Source organism: Sturnus vulgaris, chromosome 11, assembly GCF_052056855.1.
Source record: "Sturnus vulgaris isolate bStuVul1 chromosome 11, bStuVul1.hap1, whole genome shotgun sequence".
NCBI lineage: Eukaryota > Metazoa > Chordata > Aves > Passeriformes > Sturnidae > Sturnus > Sturnus vulgaris.
This window is the reverse complement of record NC_142253.1, coordinates 957718-980445: the sequence shown is the minus strand read 5'-3', so window position 1 is coordinate 980445 and position 22728 is coordinate 957718. Positions and strand designations below refer to the sequence as shown.

At 49.2% G+C, this 22728-nt stretch overlaps 1 long non-coding RNA gene across 2 annotated transcripts; it reads left to right on the top strand.

The window, feature by feature from the left end:
* The first annotated feature begins 8951 nt into the window (after positions 1 to 8951).
* On the top strand, positions 8952 to 22258 carry LOC148222453 (uncharacterized). 2 transcript variants are annotated; one of them, XR_015805951.1, is made up of 8 exons: positions 8952 to 9255; positions 10536 to 10758; positions 10899 to 10987; positions 13116 to 13271; positions 18341 to 18404; positions 18739 to 18968; positions 20019 to 20628; positions 21780 to 22258. It is a non-coding gene; the product is annotated as an uncharacterized LOC148222453 (long non-coding RNA). The 2 variants fall into 2 exon arrangements; XR_015805952.1 differs by lacking the exons at positions 10536 to 10758; positions 18341 to 18404.
* Positions 22259 to 22728: the final 470 nt, after the last annotated feature.

The window sequence follows — 22728 nt, the reverse complement described above, 5'->3', positions numbered from 1 at the left end:
CACCTCCCCTTCCTCAGGAGGGGTCTGTGCCTCTGCTCCCCCAAATCGGCCACCCCAGCTCCCTCTGTGTCCTGTTTCCCCTGGAAAGGTTCCTGTGATAGCCACAGACACTCTGAGCCTTCTGCAGCGATTCTGGTCTCTGTAAAATCAAGGAGATTTCACAGAAGGAAAGAAAACTCGGGGGGTAATGAAATACTGAAAACTCTCAGTAAAATGGAGTTGGTTGAAGCAAAGGGCTGTCCTAAAGCAAAGCAGGAGAGAACCTGGGCAGCAGCAACTGCAAGCTGGCCAGGAAAGCAGCAGGGGCAGGAATCAGGGCATCAGGCAGGTCCTAAACACAGCTGGGGTGAGGTGTGCATTGTGGGGCTTGTGGAAAAACGGGTTTGGACTCGGTTCCATCCAAAGAGTGATGGAGGGAGAGGAATGGGCTGAGGAGCTGGGCACAAACACCTCAGCTCGGGAGAGAAGGAGAGAGGCACCAGGTGATTTCTGGGTGACAGGAGACCGTGTCCTGCTGGAAGAAGTCATTGTGCCATAAGTGAGGTGAGCTTGGTGTGTTTGTGTCCCAAAAATGGGGCTGAGAGCCAGTGCCAGAGGCCAGGCTGGTTTCTGGGGAGGACAAGCAGTGACATCCTGGGCTGGCTGCACCTGCAGGGATGTGGGGGATTCTGTGAGTGCCAGCTGGGACAGCCCAGCCTGGCCTGGGAGGGGAGAAGGGTGAGCAGGAGAATCCAGCCCTGCAGGAATGGGGATCCCAAACCTCCCTGGGCATCCCCTTCCAATCCTGAACACCTTTCCATGGAGAAATTCCTGCGGCTGATTCCTCACCTGAGCAGGGCTGGTCCCTCACCTGTGCAGGGCTGAGCCCTCACCTGTGCAGGGCTGGTCCCTCACCTGAGCAGGGCTGATCCCTCACCTGAGCAGGGCTGAGCCCTCACCTGAGCAGGGCTGAGCCCTCACCTGAGCTGTCCCCAGGGCTCACTGCTTCCAGGTGCCCATCCCAGGCTTTGTGTCTCCGTCCATTCCCCGAGCTGAGCAATTGGAATAAATCATTTTCAGGAGCTGGGGAGGTGAAGCAGCTGGCAGCGAGCACTGTGTTTGTCACCTCCCCTCTGCTTCTCCTGAAGAAACACCAGATTCTCACCTTCACCCAGTCCTGTCTATTAAAATCCAGAGCTGAGTGATCACATGAAGGAGTGCAGGTCCTACAAGGATGAAATAAATGTCTGGAGAAGCCAGTTGGTGACCTTTCCCTCACAGCTTCCCTGGTGATTCACAGGTTTTATTTTTTGCTAAGTACAAAAGCATTTTCCCTGGCAAACACTCCTTTGCTGAAGGTGAAAATGAATAAAATAAGCCCACAAAACCCTGAGGGGAGGGTTAGGTCTTTTCAGAGTTCTCACTATTTATAACAGCCCCAGCTGAGGTGTGCTGGGCTGGCTGGAGCAATGCAGGCATTCCCTGTGATTCCTGTGTTAACCATTGCTTGGAGTTGCAGGAAATCTGGGCAATCTGGGAACTTCACAGAGAGGAACGTGCTCACTTTAAATGATAGCTCTGCTACCGGAGGGCATTTGGCATTTGACTCTATTAAAAAATTCATCCCGAATTGATACACTGCATTTTTCATTTCAAAAATTGCAATCAGGTAGCAAAGTCTGGATATTCAGACGAGAGTAATATCTTTTCAACGTTCATTAATCTGAGTCAGTAATGAACTGCAGGTAGAATGGAGGGATAATTCAGAACAAGTCATTTATTTGGTTATTTTTCTTATCTTCCCTATTATTAAATATCCATGAACAGCTTAATTGACCTTCCTGAATTTTTCATGTCACGTTCCAAGATGTTGGTGGTGGTGGTTTGCAGGGTGTTGAGGGGTCAGTGGCAGCTCCAGGGTGGGCAGGGGTGGACACTGGTCCCTGTGTCCAGAGCAGTGCTGGTCACTCCCAGCTCTGCCACAGCCAGGGGGGCTCCCTGGGATTTGTCCCTCATCCCCCTCAGCTCATGCCTGACAGGAAAATAACTCATTGTTTTGTCTCTGCTCTCACCTTGACTGTATTTTCAGTTTCTGAGCTCTCTCCTCAGTCTCTGTCTGGTTTAAGGCTCAACTCTCCAACTTTGCTTCCTCCACTGGGGATATTTTCCAGACCTCTGATCTCCTTCCTTGTCCTCCTTTGGTTCCCTTCATTTTGCTCCCAACTTCACTATCAACGAGTGTATAAACAGATGCCATTTCTCCAGTTAGGGCTTGGTGGGACTGAACCCATATTTCCCCATAAATTTGGTGGGATTTCCCACATTTTGATGGGAATTTCCCATATTTTGATGGCCACAATCCCGTTTGCTGTCCCAGAGCCATGACCTCTCATCCTCAGCTCCCTGCAATGACACCAGGGACTATTTCTGCCCAGGTGTGGGGTTTGCTTTGTCTCTCTTGATTAAGGTGTTCTTTAAAGGTGATTTCTGCAATGCCAAGACCTTTTTGGATTTTAATTCTGTGCTCTCACGTGTTCCCAGTCCCTCCCTGCTCAGTGCCAGCAGCCAGTTTAACCAGCACACCCCTCCTCTGTCACGTCAAGTTAATAATGAAGAAATTAATAATGCTCGGTTCAGGGTAGGTCTCTCAGCACCTTGATTCATCTCTTCATTCTCAGCAGAGCTGTTTCTGCCAAGGAATGATCTCCAGCAGCTCTGGCACCACAGGCCAGGCTGGGACAGAAGGCTAAAGCCCAGCTCTGAATCTTTAGAGTCCCATGGGAGCAGATGCAGCTGGGATGGGGCAGTCCAGCAAAGCTCTTGGCTGCTGCCCACACTTCTGGTGTCTTGTAGCTTTTTTTTTGGAAAGTTTGTTTTTCTGGGAATGGATGTCTTGTGAGCTGGGATGTAAAGCTCCTTTCATCCTTCTGTGGAGAGACACTGCTAACAAGGGCATGGGGTGCCAGGACAAGGGGGAATGGCTTCGGAGTGACAGAGGGAGCTTTGGATTAGAGACTGGGCAGGAATTGTTCCCTGGGAGGGTGGGCAGGGCTGGCACAGGGTGCCCAGAGCAGCTGTGGCTGCCCCTGGATCCCTGGCAGTGCCCAAGGCCAGGTTGGACATTGGGATTTGGGACATTGGAGGTGTCCCTGCCATGGCAGGGGTGGCACTGGGTGGATTTAAGGCCCTTCCATGTATGATTCTACAGATGTGGTTCCTCTTTCCCTGTCTGTCCCTCTCCAGCCTTCCCCAAGAGCAGTTAAAACTCTGATATTGATTCAGACAGTCCTTTAAGCATGCAAAGATAAAGTTCATCAGCATAACCAATTTGCAAACATCTAAATTAGCCAGGCACTCTCGCCATTGCCTTTGTGGGAGATTATAAACTTCCCTCTTTGTTCCAGCATTATTGTGCCGACCATCTGCTCTCAGTTAGCCTTTTCATGAAGATTGAGGCAAGGAAAGCTTATTAAACACTCAACTTCCTTGGTTAATGGCTTTCCTGCTCCTTTTGCAGTTCCCCTTTATTACTGATGCATTTATGGAATGATCTCCTGTTAATTGCCCCCCCGTTTTGTCCCTGACCCCTGTGCCCCCGTGGCTGCTCTGGGGAGGAAACACTCTCTGAAGGTTTAAATCTGTGTCTGAAATTCCTGCACAGGAAAGCCACGGAGAATGCAGAGCCATGGCATTGGTGGCCCATGTGACAGAGCAGGGGGTGGCAGGACCCTGAGCCCACTCCCAGCTGGGATCCATAGGTGAGAGCAGGCAAAGGAAAGGAAAGGAAGTTGTGGAAATTCAGGAATTCTTTCGATATGCAATTTGTTCCAATTTCATTAGCTTTCTTCCCAGGTTCTCCTCTCCTGACTCACTCTGTTCTTAGTGCATTATCTCCATTATTTCTTAGTTCTTTACAGTTCTCTGGGGATTCCCCCTTCCTGATCCCCAGGCCACAAATAATTGTTCTCCCTCCCTGATCCTTTTAAAGCAGCTGCTGCAGCAAGTTTCACCTTTGGACGTGTGTGACCTCGAAGGCACAAGAAAAATCCTTCTCAATTACACTGGACAGCTTGTAAACAGATTTCCAAACGCTTCCAGCCCTGTGTACACACACCAGGGCTTGAAAAACCCAGCAGTCCTGGTCCCTGAGCTATAGATCAAGAGAAGCTTCTGGGCTGGATCTGCTCGTGGCACAGCAATTTAGATAATAAGATGGGGAACATAATAGCATAACAGTTCAGCCTTGCAACTTCATTTTTTCTGCTCTCACACCAGAGACTGAAGCAATGAAGAGAGCTCTGATTTGCAAAGCTGAATAAAACAAAAGCACAGAGGAACCTGGCTGGGCGTGCTGACCTTCTTTTCAGTTTTCAAGCAACTGGAAAGTGAATCTTGCTCAGAACTGGCCGTGATCCTTGTTTTCTCATGCAGAGCCATTAACCTCTAACTTACTGAAGCAAGCAAACTGTAATTTGCTGGTATAAAAAAAGAAAAAAACAAACCTCTGGCCTTCCTCATTTTCTCCTGAGACATCTGAAAATGGGTAAGCTTTGGCAGATCCTAATAGTTCCAACCTGCACAGGATACTGGGAGAAAATAAAAATGCACGCTGGGGGGTTGCATAATGCACAATGGCTGAAATGCAGCAGAAATTTGGAATCTGTCTAAATCCTTGGCAGCTGAAAACAGGAGTGTAGCTTGCAGGGTGCTGCCTTTTTTGGGGGGGTTTTTGGGTTTTTGGCTTCATCCCAGCCCTCAGGTAGCAGCACCTGGAGGCAGCTCTGGGCAGTGCTGAGGGGAGAAAACGGGGCTGTCATTACTTCCACTAGATTAAATGGAAATAATTGCTGCTTGCCAGCATTTCTCTGCTGTGATGCTGGCGTGGAGGGCAGCCCCCCCAGCCTCGGAGTGGGGTTTTGGGGGTGCCCTGTGCACAGCCAGGGGTTGGGCTCCATCCTGCAGCAATCCGGAGGGCTTTAAAAGCCCTGTGCATGTGGCACTCGGGGACAGGGTTGGACTCGATGTCTCCCAGGGCTTTTCCAACCTGCAGCTCCTGTGGTGTCTCCTCCCTGCCCTGCAGAGCCCCGTTCCAAGGGAGAACAACCCCAGTGTCCAGACTGGAGCTGCGTGGAGATGATGGGCAGCAGGAAAGGAGGGACTGCTGACCACAGGTAAGGTTTGCAGCTGCAGCTCCCACGGGAAATGTTCCCTTCCAGCTCTGCAGAGCTCCAGCCACTTGTGGATTTTTCCTTTGCCTGGCTCGCTCTTTGTCGTTCTTTGGTGGAGGAGGAGAAATGCAAAGCTGGGTCTGGGATGCCTCACCGTGAGCCAGGTGCAGGCAGAGAGCTCCTGCTCCAAAATGCTGCTCGATTTTGGGTTTGCCACACTGTTCCAGAGGGAGAGGCTGAGGTGAGAGCTGCACTGCAAACTTCTGCCCGGGGGGAGCAGCATTTAGGGGGCTCTGAGGAACCCACAGAGAAATCAGGTGGTGTTTCCTCAGCAAGTCTCTTTTCTGACACACAGGATTGAAATATTGAGCCAATTAAAACGCCAAGGACTTTTCAAAGCATAGACTTAACAGAGAAGATAGGACTTTAGCAGTACATGATGTGAGCAAACAAAAAAATCCTGCTCGCTGGTGTTAACTGAAAGTGGTTATAAATGAGCAGGGTTGGTTTTTTTTTTCCTTCTTATCCATTGCTTCGAGCAGTCACTCAATAAAAATGATAAAAATGTAACTTCCAGCTCAGAGCTGAAGGGTTTAAGGTCTGTGTGTGGTGGAGGAAGGAGCAGCTCCAACACCTCGTGGTATTTTCTCATCTACAAACTGAAGAGCCAAAAGACAGATGGTGGTCTAAAGGTCAGCACAATAAAATAGCAGAATTTACTGATTCCCCTCAGAGTTTATGATCCGGGGATGATCTCTTGTTTCAATTGATAAGAGTTCCAAAAAGCTGCATCAAACTTTGAGGGGAGAGGGGTCAGGTGGGGTGTGATCCATCCACGCTTCCCTCCGAGCTCAGAGAAATAACCAACCCAAGCCTGGGTGGTTTATTTTTTTTTTTTTGTTATTTTTCTGCCAAAACTCATTGAGGATCAGGAAGAAAATTAGTTTTTCTCCTCCCCAGAGTGTGTCACCGGGGATATTTGCAGGCAGTGCAGCTTCCCACCCCCAGCAATTCCCCAGCAGTGTGGAAATGCCATGAGACACGTCCTGTGCCAGACAAATCTGATGGAGCCCTCGCAGCACAAATGCTCCTGGGCTCTCATTTGCCCTTCTCACCCTGGAAAAATAAAGACCTTTGAGTTATTTTAGTTAGTGGATTGGAAGCTGTTAAATTGTGCTGAGGCACTGCTTGAAGCAGGAGGGGGAAAAGAAATGGTTGGGAGAGTGGTTTGCTCAGTAATCAGCCGAGCTGGAACTGCCTGTTCTCTGCAGCCACCAGCCACCCAGAGGATTTTTCCTCCTGAAGGTCAATAAAAAAGCCCTCACCTTTTTTTTTTTTTTTTTTTCTCCAATTTTTAGTTTTATGTGATATTAGAAAAGCTGAATCATGGTTTAGTTCCGAAAAAATCTTATTTAACAACTTTTGACAGGCACTTAAGGCCTCCTTCCAGCCCTCTGCTCCAGGCCCTGGGTTTTTATCCCTTTTCTGCTGCCTCTCTTAAAGTCTTGTTCTCCAGTTGCAGGAAAAGCAGAATGAGGTTTGTTTTCTTGTTTCCCTCGCTGCCAATGTTTTTACAGAGCTGTTGAACTACACTTGCTGGGTTTTACCTTGACACTTTCATTTGGAGGCAATCTAATCTGTTCTGACTGCAGGTTTGGAGGTGGAAGTCCCCGTGCACGGCAGAAACAAGGCATAAATTTCATCACTCGTGACCCATTATCAGGTTTTTCTTTTTTTTTTTTTTTTTTTTTTTTTAATCTGCCACTTCAGAAACCGTGTGTTGTTCCACTCCAGGTGCTTTAACAGCTCATTTTCCTCTGGCTGACACTGCTGTGTCACGGTTCATGTCTTTCCTGACATGAAGCTATCAGGTTCCTCCATTTACTCTTCCATTTTATCCCTGCTTACAAATGAGGTTTAGAGAAGCTAAAACCTCTCAGTGGCTCTGAGGTCTCTCATTTGAGCAGCGTTGCCCTTTGCATTTTATAATTGCTGCTGTACAGCTTCACTTGAAGGGCTGAACATCCTGTAAAATACTCAGAAGAATTACTGCCTTAAATAAATACTAGAAAGCCCAAGCTGTTTCACATGCATCAACGAGGCTTTTGTAGATTTATAAATTCCTGAGAAATGAAAATATTTTGAAATTTTCAAGTGTTCTTGTTTTCTCCCAGTGCTCTTTGCCAGATTGGCTTCAAAGCAAGCTTGACCAGAATTTGGCTTCAAAGCTTGACCAGAATTTGGCCTTGCTGTGTTTTATTTTTGGTGTTCCTGGTGTTTGCACCCTCTGCTGAAGCCAGGACAGGCCCCAGGTGCCCAAAGGCCAGGCTGGCAGCTCTGCTGGTGCCTTCTCCAGGCAGCACAAAAACTGGAGGTGTCACTGTCTGCATTAATATCCCCTCATCCTTGTGTGCAGTCATCTGGTGTTTTTCACCAAACTCACACAGATTTTATTTTAAAACGTGGCAGGAGCATGTTTTTTCTCTCCCTGCACCCATAAATAGAGCAGGGGGGGGGGGCTGGAGCTGTGCCCCCTCTCTGGCTGATGCACCGTGAGGAAATGCAGCACTTTGTCACCTCGCTGGTGGCAGCGTGAGTCACCGGGGCCAGGCTCCCCTCCACGAGGGAGGTGTTGGGCAGCCCAGCCCACGGACACAACTGGGAGCACTGGGGGAAAGGCTGACGTCACTGGCAGAGCCCAGATCAGGAAATATTCCAGCATTGCATTTCCCTGTGCCAGGCTGGGGGAACATGACACACAGGGGTGGCTGCCAGTGGTCACCCCAGCTCTGCAGGGACAGTCCTCAGCAGGGCTGAGCCGGGTCCAGCAGAGCTGAGCCGGGTCCATCTGAGATAAACTGGGTCCTGCAGAGCTGAGCTGGGTCCTGCAGAGCTGAGCTGGGTCCAGCAGAGCTGATTTGGGTCCTGCAGAGCTGAGCTGGGTCCTGCAGGGTTGATTTGGGTCCAGCAGGGCTGATTTGGGTCCAGCAGATCTGGTTTGGGTCCAGCAGGGCTGGTTTGGGTCCAGCAGGGCTGATTTGGGTCTTGCAGGGCTGAGCTGGGTCCAGCAGGGCTGAGCTGGGTCCAGCAGAGCTGATTTGGGTCCAGCAGGGCTGAGCTGGGTCCAGCAGAGCTGATTTGGGTCCAGCAGGGCTGAGCTGGGTCCAGCAGAGCTGATTTGGGTCCAGCAGGGCTGATTTGGGTCCTGCAGGGCTGATTTGGGTCCAGCAGGTCTGAGCTGGGTCCAGCAGGGCTGAGCTGGGTCCAGCAGAGCTGAGCTGGGTCCAGCAGGTCTGAGCTGGGTCCAGCAGGGCTGAGCTGGGTCCAGCAGAGCTGATTTGGGTCCAGCAGGGCTGAGCTGGGTCCAGCAGAGCTGATTTGGGTCCAGCAGGGCTGATTTGGGTCCTGCAGGGCTGATTTGGGTCCAGCAGGTCTGAGCTGGGTCCAGCAGGGCTGAGCTGGGTCCAGCAGAGCTGATTTGGGTCCAGCAGGGCTGAGCTGGGTCCAGCAGAGCTGATTTGGGTCCAGCAGGGCTGATTTGGGTCCTGCAGGGCTGATTTGGGTCCAGCAGGTCTGAGCTGGGTCCAGCAGGGCTGAGCTGGGTCCAGCAGAGCTGAGCTGGGTCCAGCAGGGCTGAGCTGGGTTCATCTGAGATAATCTGGATCTATCAGAGCTATAGGAGTCCAGCAGAGCTGACCTGGGTCTATCAGAGCTGATCTGGGTCCTAGCAGGGCTGAAGTGGGTCCAGCAGAACCAATCTGGGTCCCACCAAAGTTGATCTGGGTCCCAGCAGAGCTGAGCTATGTCCATCAGAATTTTCTGGGTCCAGCAGAATTTTCTGGGCCCCAGCCCCTGCAGCTCAGCATCCCTGGGGGACTTGAGCTCAGCTCTGGGTTCACTGCCCTGCCTTGGTTTCCTTCCCTCCCAGCTCCTCACAATTATTCCTGTCCTTGTGCTTTTTCCTTCCTGTGCTCACAGAAGAGGTTTGTGGGACAAAGAGAGGATTTGCCCCTCCTGGGGGTCTGGAAATGCTCATCCTTGCTCCTCCTCCTCACCCCCATTTCCATGCTGCACCTCCAACTGCACCAGGACTTGCTCTGGCATTAAGGTAAAAAACCATTTTATTGTGAATTATGAACATTACAGACATTGTCTCTTTTCCTGTTTCTCTTTTCCTTTTGGGTTCTGTGAATAATCTGTTTGCTGACAGTGTTTGATGATGCTGTTTGCCTGCAGCTGCCTGTGCTCTCAGTGCTGCTAGCTTTTCCCTGGGAATTAGATATCACTGAGATATACAAGTGCTGCTCCAACCAGTCCTGCCTCTGACAAAGGAACAGGAATGTAATGGAGTTTTTCAGTGTTCTATTATAACTCTACCATATATTACTTATACAGTACCTACCTGGGGGTAATATATTTATTTTATTCCCTGGCAATTCGAAATTGCCTAGGGGAAAAAAAAAAAAAAAAAAAAAAAAAAGAAAAGCTTTGTTAAAAGCAAAAATGATAAAAAATTGTTATTTCAACCCAGAATCAACAAAGTGGCCAATCTGACCTCACGTTAGATATTTCATTTTAGTTGCTAAGTGATTTACTATTTTTTAACATAGCATAACATTCAAAATGAAATATTTGACACGAAGTATTTTGATGAGAAAGGAATGTTATTTAAGCACTAAAAAAAATTAAGACAACTTGTGGCAGTTGATGGACAGCTGTGCAGGATTTGTCAGCCTGCAATGAGTTTTGTTTTTTGGTTTTTTTTCCAAAAGGAGAAGTTTTTTAACAAACTTTTCCCCAGCTCAAGGTCAGCCCAGCCACACACATATACCATGCTGAGCGTTCAGTCAGACCTGCAGAGATTTATGGCCTTAAGAGAGGAAATTTATCCTCAGTGCCTGCCCTCCCTAAAATGTAGTAAATAGTAACCCCTGAGGGAGAGCTGCTGGGGGAAGCTCCAGAGGTGGGGACGTGATTTCCCTCCCACCACCACCCCCAGCCAGAGCTGCTCTTTATTTCATTTGTCAGCAAAACCTTGGGGGTTTTTTTTTATGATCACAGAATCCCAGAAGAGTTGAGATGTTAAATCCCACCCAGTGCCACCCCTGCCATGGCAATTCAAAAACTGCAGGTCCTGAAACAATGGAGAGAAATTTTTACAATCCCAGAATGATTTGGGGTTGGGAAGGGATCCTAAATCCCACCCAGTGCCACCCCTGCCATGGCAGGGACACCTCCAATGTCCCAAATCCCAATGTCCAGCCTGGCCTTGGGCACTGCCAGGGGCAGCCACAGCTGCTCTGGGCACCCTGCCTTTCTCTCCTGGTAGATTTGCTCCCTTTTTTCTCCTTTTTCTTCCTTTTTTCTCCCTTTTTTCTCCATTTCCAGCTGAGCCCTCTCCCCATGAACACATTTGGGTGACCTCATCTATCAGGAGAGCTGCCCCAAATGAAAACAATCCGTTTTTGTGGCTGTGAATCCTCACCCAACGTGCCAGGGAGGGCAGCTGGGATGGGATGTTTTGAGAGAGCCAGCATTAAAATTGCAGCAAGTTGTGTTTCTCCATGGCTGGGACGTGGTGGCACCTTCAAAAGGAATTATTTTTCATTGTGTGAGTATTTTAATCCTTTCTTTACATTTCCTTTTAGAACCATATTTATAATTTAAAGCCCACCTCTGTGTGCCTTAATCTGAGACTCTCGTTTGATTTTATTTTATATCTGTGATATAAATCTTTGATCCTTATTTTAGCTTTGTCTGGAATGCAACCACTCAGGAACACGCTAAAGATGTCTCTGATTTTCTGTCAGGACCAAGATTTTCACAGAATTCAGTGTAAGGTAATGCTTCTTCAGTCTAGTTCTCACATTTTAAGAATAAAAGTCAATGAAATGCCACTACAGATATATTTTTTTGGTGCTGTAAATTGCATTTTGATGAATCTTCACTCCTGAACCAGCCCTCCTTCAGTGCTGCCAGGAAGCTTCTCTTGTTGCTTCTAGCAAGAATTGTCATGGTGATGCATTCTGTTGACCACATTTTTGAAACACAGATTGTTTCTAATTTTGTTTCTCCAATTTACTCTGGGTACTGCACCATCTCTGCTTCAGTCCTCGCCCTCTGTTGCCTGGAGGATTTTTATCACGACAAACCATGAAAATCCAGGCAGGAGGAGCTGCCCTGTCCCCCCAGGTGTGCCAGGCTCTGAGGAGCAGGGAGGAGATGGAAAGGCTCAGCCTGGGGGAAAAGGGGTTTGGGAACCCTGTGGCTCTGCACAAACCCCTGACAGGAGGGGACAGCCAGGGGGGTCAGGGACAGAGCCCAGGGCACAGCCTGGACCAGAGCAGAGCCTACACCAGAGCCCAGAGCAGAGCCTGGACCAGAGCAGAGCCTAGACTAGACCAGAGACCAGGGCAGAGCCCAGGGCACAGCCCAGCCCAGAGAAGAGCCTAGACTAGAGCCCAGGGCAGAGCTCAGAACTTGGACCAGAGCCCAGAGCAGAGCCTACACCAGAGCCCAAGGCTGAGCCCAGATCAGAGCTCAGAGCAGAGCCCAGGGCACAGCCCAGATCAAAGCCTAGACCAGAGCCTAGAGCAGATCCCAGACCTGAGCCCAGGCCATGCCCTGAGCAGCTCCCAGCCCTTAGAGAGGCTGGCAAGCTTTTAAGTGAGCTGAGAGCTCCACGAAGAAATTAAATTTGGCAGTGAAAGTGCAGTGCTTAGGCTCCTCTCAAGTAGTCTTGAGATATAAAAGCGTTTCTGTGGGAGTTGTTGGCTGAGTGTGAGGGCTGAGAGGAGTCCAGCAGCCTGGGGAGCTCTGCTGCTGCTGCTGGCTCTGCTGTGTCCATGGCTCCAGGAGGAAGGGCTGGCCTCAATCTGAGCCTGGGGATTCCTTGTGCATCCATGGAAGGGCAGGGCTGCTCCTGAGGGGCTGCTCGGGGAGCCTGGAGCTGCCAGCAAAGGCTGGGTGAGCTGGGTGAGCTGGGTGAGCTGGGTGAGCTGGGTGAGCTGGGTGCACTGGGTGCACTGGGTGCACTGGGTGAGCTGGGTGAGCTGGGTGAGCTGGGTGAGCTGGGTGAGCTGGGTGAGCTGGGTGAGCTGGGTGAGCTGGGTGCACTGGGTGCACTGGGTGAGCTGGGTGAGCTGGGTGAGCTGGGTGCACTGGGTGCTGGATCACTTGGGGATGGAGCATTTCCCATACATGAAACATTTCCTGTAGGATGGAGCATTTCCCATAGAATGGAGCATTTCCCATACATTTCCTATAGGATGGAGCATTTCCTGTTGGATGGAACATTTCCCATCCATGGAGCATTTCCCATCCATGGAGCATTTCCCATAGGATGGAGCATCTCCCATCCCATGGAGCATCTCCCATCCCACTGAACATCTCCCATCCCATGGAACATCTCCCATCCCATGGAACATTTCCCATCCCATGGAACATCTCCCATCCCATGGAACATCTCCCATCCTGTCCTGCAGGCACTGTGCCCTGGAATCCTGGAATGGGGTAGGAGCCACCTCAGAGCCCAGTTCACTGCACGGGCAGGGACACCACACCAGATTTGGAAGGAATGGGTAACTCAGATCACCCAGGCTCCAGGACAGAGCTGCCACAGCTCCCTGGGGATGGGGAGCAAGGTGAAATTTGGGTTCTGAGATGCTCCTCACATCCCACATGGCTGCTGAAGGGATGTCAGCCACGGACAGGAACAGGGAAACACCTGGGACAGCATTTGTGGATGTTGCTGAGGAAAACAGCTTTAATTCTGCATGGGGAATGTTATTTCTGCACGGGGAATGTTATTTCTGCTCTCCCTAATCTCCAAAGGCAAAGCTGTCTGAGTTTTTCAAATAATAAACCCAAGCATGTTTTGCATATTATATACCCAAGAATATCATGTTTTCTTCTGTTGTTCAAGAAATGACAAATTGATTTTGAGGAACGCTGTTGGTTTTGGCACAGTTTCAGAGAGAACATTCCAAAGGGAAGGAAATCCTTCAAGGACGAGTGGAAGAGGATGAAAGCTGCTGGGTCCTTCTTCCCATTTCCACATGCAGAGGTGTCCTCGCTCAGGGATCTGCAGGGGACAAACCCCAGGGAGCGGGGAGGGCACGACAGGTAATGCCAGGCTGTGTGTAAACATCAGTATTTTCTATAGAAACAGGAAATTTGAAGGGAAAATCTAAGAACATGTGGGAGCAAAGGCTTGAAAGATGTCTCAGTGGAAATTCAGCTCGTCCTGAGGCTGAGGAACAAGCACAGAACATGAGGAACAAGGATATGGAGGAAAATGCGTTTGTTTTCAACAAAAATCTTGATTTATAAGAGGTGGCAATTCCCTACAGTTTATACTGATGCCACCAAGTTTTCTTTTTTAAAGCGATGAGGACATTTTGGCATCAGCTTGGCAGAAATAGAAATGATTCCATCATTAATGCCCAGCCTTCTTTGCCAGCAGAGAGGAGTCTGGAGGAGCTCTGTGTCCCCCCGAACTCCTGGAGTGGTGACACAAAGTTCTGTGATTTTACTGCGGGAACCATAAATTACAGGATTCACCTCGATGGGAACGCGCTGGTTCTGTGGCTGCATTCCCTGCTTTCCCCATCCCGGGGACTGCTGTGCCTTTCCGCCCACGTTCTAGAGGAGCAGTAAAAATTCCCAAAGCACCCGAGGTGGCAGCAGCAGCCTGGGCTCATCCCTGTCCTGCCGTGTCCGTGCTGGATGAGGAGCTGGGAGTGCTCGGCAGCGGAGCTGAGCTTCCAGAGAGGAGACAGAGCAGAGGAGCAGCGCTGGTGCTCTGCTGTCATGGCAACGAGGCCAGGAACGGGGGATCCACTGGATCCGAGCATCCCAGCCCTGGGTTTTTGGGATGTGCTGCTCAAGATTTGGGTTGAGCTGGGGATCAACTGATCTGAGCATCCCAGCCCCGGATTTGTGCTGGGATGCAGCTTTGGGATGAGCTGGAGATCGAGTGGATCTGAGCATCCCAGCCCTGGGTTTGTCTGGGATGTGCTGCTCAAGATTTGGGATGAGCTGGGGATCAGCTGGGTCCGAGCATCCCAGCCCTGGGTTTTTGGGATGTGCTGCTCAAGATTTGGGATGAGCTGGGGATCGAGTGGATCTGAGCATCCCAGCCCGGGATTTTTGCTGGGATGTACTGCTCAAGATTTGGGATGAGCTGGGGATCAGCTGGGCCCGAGCATCCCAGCCCTGGGTTTTTGGGATGTACTGCTCAAGATTTGGGATGAGCTGGGGATCGAGTGGATCTGAGCATCCCAGCCCGGGATTTTTGCTGGGATGTACTGCTCAAGATTTGGGATGAGCTGGGGATCCACTGGATCCGAGCATCCCAGCCCTGGGTTTGTGTTGGGATGTGCTGCTCACAGCTTTGGGATGAGCTGGGGATCCACTGGATCCGAGCATCCCAGCCCTGGGTTTGTGTTGGGATGTGCTGCTCACAGCTTTGGGATGAGCTGGGGATCAACTGATCTGAGCATCCCAGCTCTGACTCTGTGCTGGGATGTGCCGCTCAGGCTTTGGGATGAGCTGAGCTGGAAGCTGGGGATCCACTGGATCCGAGCATCCCAGCCCTGGGTTTGTGTTGGGATGTGCTGCTCAAGTTTTGAGATGAGCTGGGGATCCACTGGATCCTAGCATCCCAGCCCCGGATTTGTGCTGGGATGCAGCTTTGGGATGAGCTGGGGATCGAGTGGATCTGAGCATCCCAGCCCTGGGTTTTTGGGATGTGCTGCTCACAGCTTTGGGATGAGCTGGGGATCCATTGGATCCAAGCATCCCAGCCCTGGATTTGTGTTGGGATGTGCTGCTCAAGCTTTGGGATGAGCTGGGCTGGCTGCTGGCACTCCCCAGCAGGAGAGGACGTTCCTGGAGCAGAGCTTTGGGAAGGAGGATGGCAGGGCTGGGATCATCAAACAGGAGAGGGAACAAACGCACGGAGGGATTGCTGTTAATGTGTGACCAGCCAAGATCCCATTACCCTTAGGGCCACCAAAACCCCCTGGAAGCCGAGATTTTCAACACTGGGTGCTCCTGGTTCCTGCCTGCATCCAGACCCGGGCACCCCTCCCATCCTGCCTAGGAACTGGGACTGCAGGAGCTGCTGGGGTGCAGGGGGAGCCTGACCCAGCCCTGGGCTGCTCAGGGTGGGCCTGCCTGGAAATCCCCCAAAATGCAGGATTTGGGTGCAAAATCCCCCAAAATACAGCATTTGAATGGGAAATCCCCCAAAATGCAGGATTTGGGCAGGGAATCCCCCAAAAAGCAGAATTAACTGGCAGTGCAACCCTTGGCAGTGCTGGGTTCTGCACCCCAGTGCTCTTTTCCCTGCAGTCTGCTGCTGAACTCTCCTAGACAAATACTACCATTAGGTACTGCTTTAAAACCCGGTTTGGGAACATCTGTTGTGATTAAAGTAATTCTGAAGGACAATTTTTTTTATATATGGCATCGGTCAACTTGTGGATGTGACAGCTTTTTAGCAAGAATGGCTTTTAAAATTGAAAATACTGAAATATCTGAGCAGTTGAATTATGGCTGCAGTTTTCCACACCTGGTTTTTGCTGTGATCTCACAATCTGTCCTTAGTAAAGGGCTTAACATATTTTAACGTATGCAGGGGGAGCTTTAACAGATTTTCTTTTTAAATGTAAGTTTTTTGATGAAGAGAGCATCTTAAACTCGTACCAGTGGTGAAGTGTGAGACCTCTGTCGCTGAATGTGACCACCCACACCCCCAAATCCCCTGCCTGGTTTCAGTTCCATTCTTCACTCAGTGCCAGAGTACATTTGGATTTATGTGAGACCCTTGAAAAAAATGGGTTTATAGTGAGCACAAACAGAAACTGGCCTGGAATTGATCCTTTCATCCAGAGCAGTCAAATCTTGTCCTCCTCTTTGCCTATTTTCACACCTTCCTCTGCTCAGAATCGAGGGAACCAATCTAAGCAAACCCAGATTGCCTCAGAACAAATGGCTTTTCTTGTCTCTAAGTCCTCTAAACCCCATTTCTGAAGCTGTTTTTTGATTTAGTTTGAAGCTATTTTCCAAAAAGAAGAGATGTTTTAGGAAACTCCTGCAGATATTGACAAAGGAAGATTTTCACATAGTTGGATTTTATGTCTGGATTGGATTTTATTGGACAACCACTATTTTTCCTAGAAAACATCCCTACCTTCTGCCTGGTCCTTGTTTCCTGGTTTGGATTTTCTCACCTGTTGAGAAAGGAGTTGATGAAAAAAAATGTCAATAATTTAATTGTTCAAAGAGAAGGATCTGAAGTTTGTTGGGAGATACTCAGCACTCGCTGGGATATTTTTTATTTGCTGGATGTTTCTATTGCTCTGTAAAGAAATTCCTGTTGGAGAGGTAACTCTGCAGAAGTGTGAGGAACTAATTCACACGGTGATAAAACAGTTATGGAAATGAGATGGGGAGGGCTCATTTATCTGAAAGATTACTCAGGAATAGCATCAATCACCAGGATTGGATAATGAAACCCTACTGGAAAAGAAACGCTGTGGCCCCTCAGATTTGAGCACAGAGGAGGGGATTTACCAGCTTCCTGGGGGGATTTTATATCTGCTATAAATAGATGGCACCAATATTATTTTTGCAGTTAGCTTTGCCTTTGTGCAGCATGGGCAAATGATTGGGTTTGCTGGAAAAGCTCAGTGCTCTGGAAAGGTCAGGATAACAACAAAAAAAAAAAAACCCAAAATGTTGCACTTAATTAGAAATAATATAAAGATAAGTAATATTTTAATATTGAAAGTAATATGTGTAATATGCAGTGAGTAAATGAAGAACTCTGAGACATAAATAGCACAGGATCCCAGAATGGTTTGGGTGGGAAGGGACCTTAAAATCCTCACGTCCCTCTGCACTTGCACACCTCACTGAGCAACAATTGGCTGGGCAGGGCCTGGAGCCTGACCCTGCTTCAGCTTTCATCCATCTTTACAAAGCAAAACAAAACAAAACAAAACCTGCTTCTCCTCTTGCATGCCAAGGACAGAAGTCCCGAGCTGGAATTGGGAGCAGCACAGCTTTTTTTTGGGATGGGGAGAGGCTGCAGCTGTGGGGCTGTGCTGCCTCCATCCCTCCAGAGCACGGGAATGGATCCTCTGGGAGGGGAAACTGTGGAAAAAAAACACTCGTGGGGAGAGTTAGATGGGATTTTGGGCAGGAATTGTTCCCTGGCAGGGTGGGCAGGGCTGGCACAGGGTGCCCAGAGCAGCTGTGGCTGCCCCTGGATCTCTGGCAGTGCCCAAGGCCAGGTTGGACATTGGGATTTGGGACATTGGGAGGTGTCCCTGCCGTGGCAGGGGTGACACTGGGTGGGATTTAAGGTCCTTCCAACCCCAAACCATTCTGGGATTCTGAGAAGTCTTTGTCCACCAGGTGCATGAACATCAAGGGCTGGGCAATAAATCCCACCAAACCTGTAAAGAGTGATGGGATGTGCAGGACAGACCCAGCTGATGCACACAGGGTTTATTCAGTCACTCAAACTGCCCCAGAGCAGCTCTGCAATACATCCTTCCTCCAGACTGACACACAGGATTAGCTCAGATTGTCTATTATTTTTAAGTAAAAAAAAACCCAAACCCTTTTATTTCATATGGTTACAGCAAAATAATTGGTTTAATTGGTTAAACCTTTGCAGCTGCAGAGAGGAGGAGATGGGTGATTTCTCCTGCCCTGCTCTCAGGACAGGCTGAGCTCTGAGGACACACAGGCTGCTCACAGATTGTTCTTTTGGTTTGAATGCAGAGCTCTGTGCTCACGTCACCGAGGAGCAAATCTCCATAGCAAGGAGCTGTGCTGGCTCACAGCCCCTCTGCAGACGGCTCCTGCTGCAAAACAAGGCAGATGATCCAAATTGGAGGTAATAGGTAGGAATGTGGGATGCAAGACGATTGCAGATGCACCCTGAACCTGCAAGATTAATGAGTTTGTGCATCTGAAAACCCTGCCTGGGAGAGCTGCTCACACCTCGGGCAGTGACAAGCACAGGTGCTCCACCTTTAGGAGCCCCATTGGGGTGTAGCATGGCCAACAAGGGGTTAAAGATGTTTATTTGTAGGATGGGGGAATCTTGGCCTGAGATCTGAGAGACTTTTCCTGGGAGGCCAGTGACAGCTTTCTCCTTTCCCCACCCTGCACAGAATCCCTGCTGGAGCTGTTCAGTCGTAGGCAGCCTTACCTGCTGCCTCAGCCCCCTTTTTAAAGGTAGGTGAAGTTTAAATAGTAAACTTTCATCTGGCAAAATTCAGATTCTTTTCTTTCTTTCTTTCTTTCTTTCTTTCTTTCTTTCTTTCTTTCTTTCTTTCTTTCTTTCTTTCTTTCTTTCTTTCTTTCTTTCTTTCTTTCTTTCTTCCTTTCTTCCTTTCTTCCTTTCTTCCTTTCTTCCTTTCTTCCTTTCTTCCTTTCTTCCTTCCTTTCTCTCTTTCTCTCGCTCTTTCTCTCTCTTCCTTTTTCTTTCTTCTTATTTCCTTCCTCTCTCTTTTTCTCCCTGTTTTTCCCTCTTCCTCTCTCTCTCTTTCTTGCTTTCTTTCTTTTTTAGGGCAGAGGAATTCCCAAATCCCAGCGTGTGGGTGTCCATCAATCAAACCAAGGCAGTGTCCTGCTTCAGTGCCAAAGTGTCCCTACCTGGCCCTGGCAGGACCCTCTCCCTGAGCTGTGTGAGGTGTGGAATCCTCCCTGTCCCATTCCCTTATTGACTCCTGGCTCTTCCAGCCCCATCATTGATGGCAAACACAGCAAAGCTTCAGAGCCTTTGCAAACACAGATGAGGTAAGAAAAGCCATAAAAGCTTCTGAGGCCTCTTCATTTGTCCCCTTTGAATCATGTGTCATAAACCTCGGTGGGGATGGGATGTGCTCACTCCAGGCAGAGCTAATGTGCTCTTTGATGCTGTTGTTTGCGAAATCTCTGACTTATTAGCAATAAATCCCGGGGCTGTGCTTGGCCTGCAGGAAAGGAGGTTTTGTACATTGTGGGTGGCACTTGAAAAGTGCTGCCCTCAGCTTTAGGAAATGCAGGGATGCTTTAAAGTGCTGAGCTTGTGGAGAGGAATCCCCAAAAACTCGGATTTTGGGAGACAGTCTATCAAAACAAAGTGGGGAAGGCGCTGCTGGCGTGCAGCTCCTGCCAAGCATGAAACCAAACTGGCACAAACACCAGGGACAGCTTTTTATTTTATTTTTTTCAAAAAAAAAAGCTCCACTCTTTGGGTGTAAAAAGCTCGAAAATGTGTTTTTCTTGCTGCCAGGCTGCTCCTAAATGTGTGTGACACTTTTCCAGCCAGGTGTGATCCCGAGCTCACCTGTGGCTGTGCACTGCAAATGGGGCCTCTTGGAATTTTTGGTTAATATCTGACTCCGTGGTCTGATCCATCTCCAATTCATCCTTTCTTGTCAAGCTAGTTTTAATAATTGCAACACCCTCAGCTGTTGTTTTGTTTAGGTAATAGAGAACAATTCAGCCTGAAGAAAATTAATTTTCCTGTTTCACGTGGTTCTGGCTTTTTTTTTTTTTTTTTTTTTTTGTTTCTTGTAGTTTCTAAATGAACTCTAGAAAATAGCAATGAAAATATGGAAGTCTGAAGTAAACATTGATTTTTACAGTGCAATAATTTATGGTACCAACTTAATAAGTGGTGTGACACAAGCAGCTCACCCCCCATTTATCATGCATTGATAGTTTGATTCCAGAACTTTTAACACCACTGCTCGCTGTGACATAATAAAGGACCTGCCAACATTCCCATTAGAACCACGAGATTTTAGGAGTTGTGCTTCAGCTATAAATATCAGTATTTGGAATCTATGAATTATTTTGCAGAGTAACAACCTCGGAATGACTTGTTCCAGCAGCTAGGAAGAAATAAGACTTTGACATTTTTGAACTTCAGGAGGACATCTCCCTCTTCCCAGAAGAAAAGGCTCAGGGATGCTTTTTGTTACGTCCACCATCACAAGTTTACCAATTTGGAGACAGCTCCTGAGCTCAGATAAATCACTTTAACTGCACAGACAGCGAGGAGGAGACACAATTTCCATGGCAGGGTTGTGATGAGAGCTGGCTGCAGTGGAGCTGGCTGGCACAGGAGCTCCAGGCTGCTCACACCCTGCAGGAGCTGGGCTGGGCTCGGGCAGGGACACAAGGAGCAGCTGACCATCCCTGCTCTCCACTCAGGGACTGCCCACACCACTGTGGTCACCCAGGTCACACACACGGCCTGCTGGCTGCCAGTCCTCCTGCACATGTCAACTCCAATTATTTCTGCTTGCCACGTCCCTTTCTGCTGCTGCAGGGATGCTGTGGAGCAGAAGAGCCCCCCTGACGCTCGGGGCTGGCTGCCCTCCCTGTGCTGGCACTGCCAGCCCTGCTCCAGAGCTCCTGGGCCACGGCCTGGTGTCCACTCCTGCTTTTCCAGGGAATCCCACTCCAGGTAAGGGGGTTAATTCCAAACACGTGCCTCAAACACGCTCCAGACTCCTGGGTTAGAGCCTTAGGCTGCAGCACAGGATGTGACCAGCAGTGTGTATTCTGTCACCAGCTGTGGGCAGTGATCCTGATCTCTGTGGGGATCTCTGCTGTTCATGTTCCAGCTGTTCACCCAGCTGTGGCAGTGATCCTGATCTCTGTGGGGATCTCTGCTGTTCATGTTCCAGCTGTTCACCCAGCTGTGGCAGTGATCCTGATCTCTGTGGGGGTCTCTGCTGTTCATGTTCCAGCTGTTCACCCAGCTGTGGCAGTGATCCTGATCTCTGTGGGGATCTCTGCTGTTCATGTTCCAGCTGTTCACCCAGCTGTTGCAGTGTTCTTTCTCTTGCCCACAGCCCATCCTCCCTCCAGGAGATCTCTCCTGTTCATGGCCATGCAGTCCCAGGGCAGGGCTGATCAAATTCCATCATCCCATTGGGAGATGCTCCAGCCAGGGCAGGAGCCGAGCATTTCCTACCCAGATCAAAGGGGAGATTTGGAACAGCAGAGCAGCCTTTTCCCACTGGATCCCAGAGGAAAACCAGAGCCTTGCACATCATCCCTGCAGCTTTGGAGGAAAACTGCACCTTGTGCAGGAGCCCTGCTCCAGCAGAACCACATCTGTCACTGCAGGAGGATGCAGCCACCATGGAATGGGACTGCACCAACCCTGACTGACTGACGGGGGCACCTTGGATTCTCCCTCTGCCCCTGCTCTGGGTTTGTTCTCTGCAATACTGCATTGCTGTTGGAATTTTCCCAGTAAAGAACTGTTATTCCTGTTCCCATAGCTTTGCCTGAGAGCCCCCTAATTTCCAAATTATAGTAATTTGGAGGGAGGGGGTTTACATTGTCCCAGACAGAGCTCGAGGGCTGGGAATGCTGGACTGCTTCACCTGCAGGATCTCACTGGGACAGGGTCCTGTGAGCCCAGTGCTCATTTCTCATGGAACCATGGAGTTGTTAAGGTGGAAAAGGCCTCTAAGATCAAGTCCAGCTGTTGATCATCAATCCAGCTGTTTGGCAGCTGTGGCCATCCTGGTACCTGTGGGTTTTGGTGGGGAAGTGTGAGGAGGTGGGGGGATGTTCTCACCAGATGTTTTCCCATTAAAGCAGTTTGTTCCCATGGGAACAGAAGATGCCCTCGTTGTTCCCAGAGCCAGCCCAGCTGTGATGAGGTGTCCCAGGTCCCTCCCAACAGCGAGGGGACATCCCTGGGAATCCACACTGGTTCAGAGGGAAGCCTGCACCTAAAAGGGGTTTCAATTCCTCAGCCTGGAGCCCACGTCCTCCCTTCCATTCCTTCTGGAAAATCCAGAAATTCCTCTCACGACTGAGGGCTCAAACAGCTCCACCTTCCAGGTTGGTTGGTTCAGGAACTCCTAAAAAGAGATACACGGACAACAGAACTTGTGGGTAATGGGATAACAATGAAGAAGAAGTGAACTGGTGAGCTAAATTCTATTTATACCCCCAGTGTCTAAAGAACTGTAATAAAAAGAGCTTGTGGTTATGTTTGTCTTAGCTTGGGTTGTAGGGATTTGATGTACATTCTATAAGTTATTAAATAATCTTGTTTGGGCATTTGATCTCCATCTTGATACTTTATTACCACAGATCACTTGGAAACAGGAAAGGGACCTGTGGAATTGGAAAACAATTTACAGTTTGTTGTTTTTTTTTTCAGTAACTAGCTCATTTTAAACCCCATTTTTAGCAAGAAATAATGACTTGCTTTATTTAGAGACTATTTAAAATGCTCTCGAGGTATCTACTGAATATCTTGACATCACAGATAAATCAGGAGCAGACTCAAAATTAGCCCTGCACTGTTCTATATTACAATATGTTCCATATTACAGATCCATTATCCAGCCCTTGTACAATGCACCTCAGAGATGGGAGAAGAGACAGAGTCTGTTCTCAAAGCTGTTTGTAACATATGATCGTCCTCTCCCCTGAAAAGCTGCCAGGGTTTGTCTCTGAGGCCCACAAATGGAGATTTGTGTGTGGGGAGGGTCCCCAGCAGCCTCAGCCTGCTGGGGTTGGTGCTTTGGTGTTATCA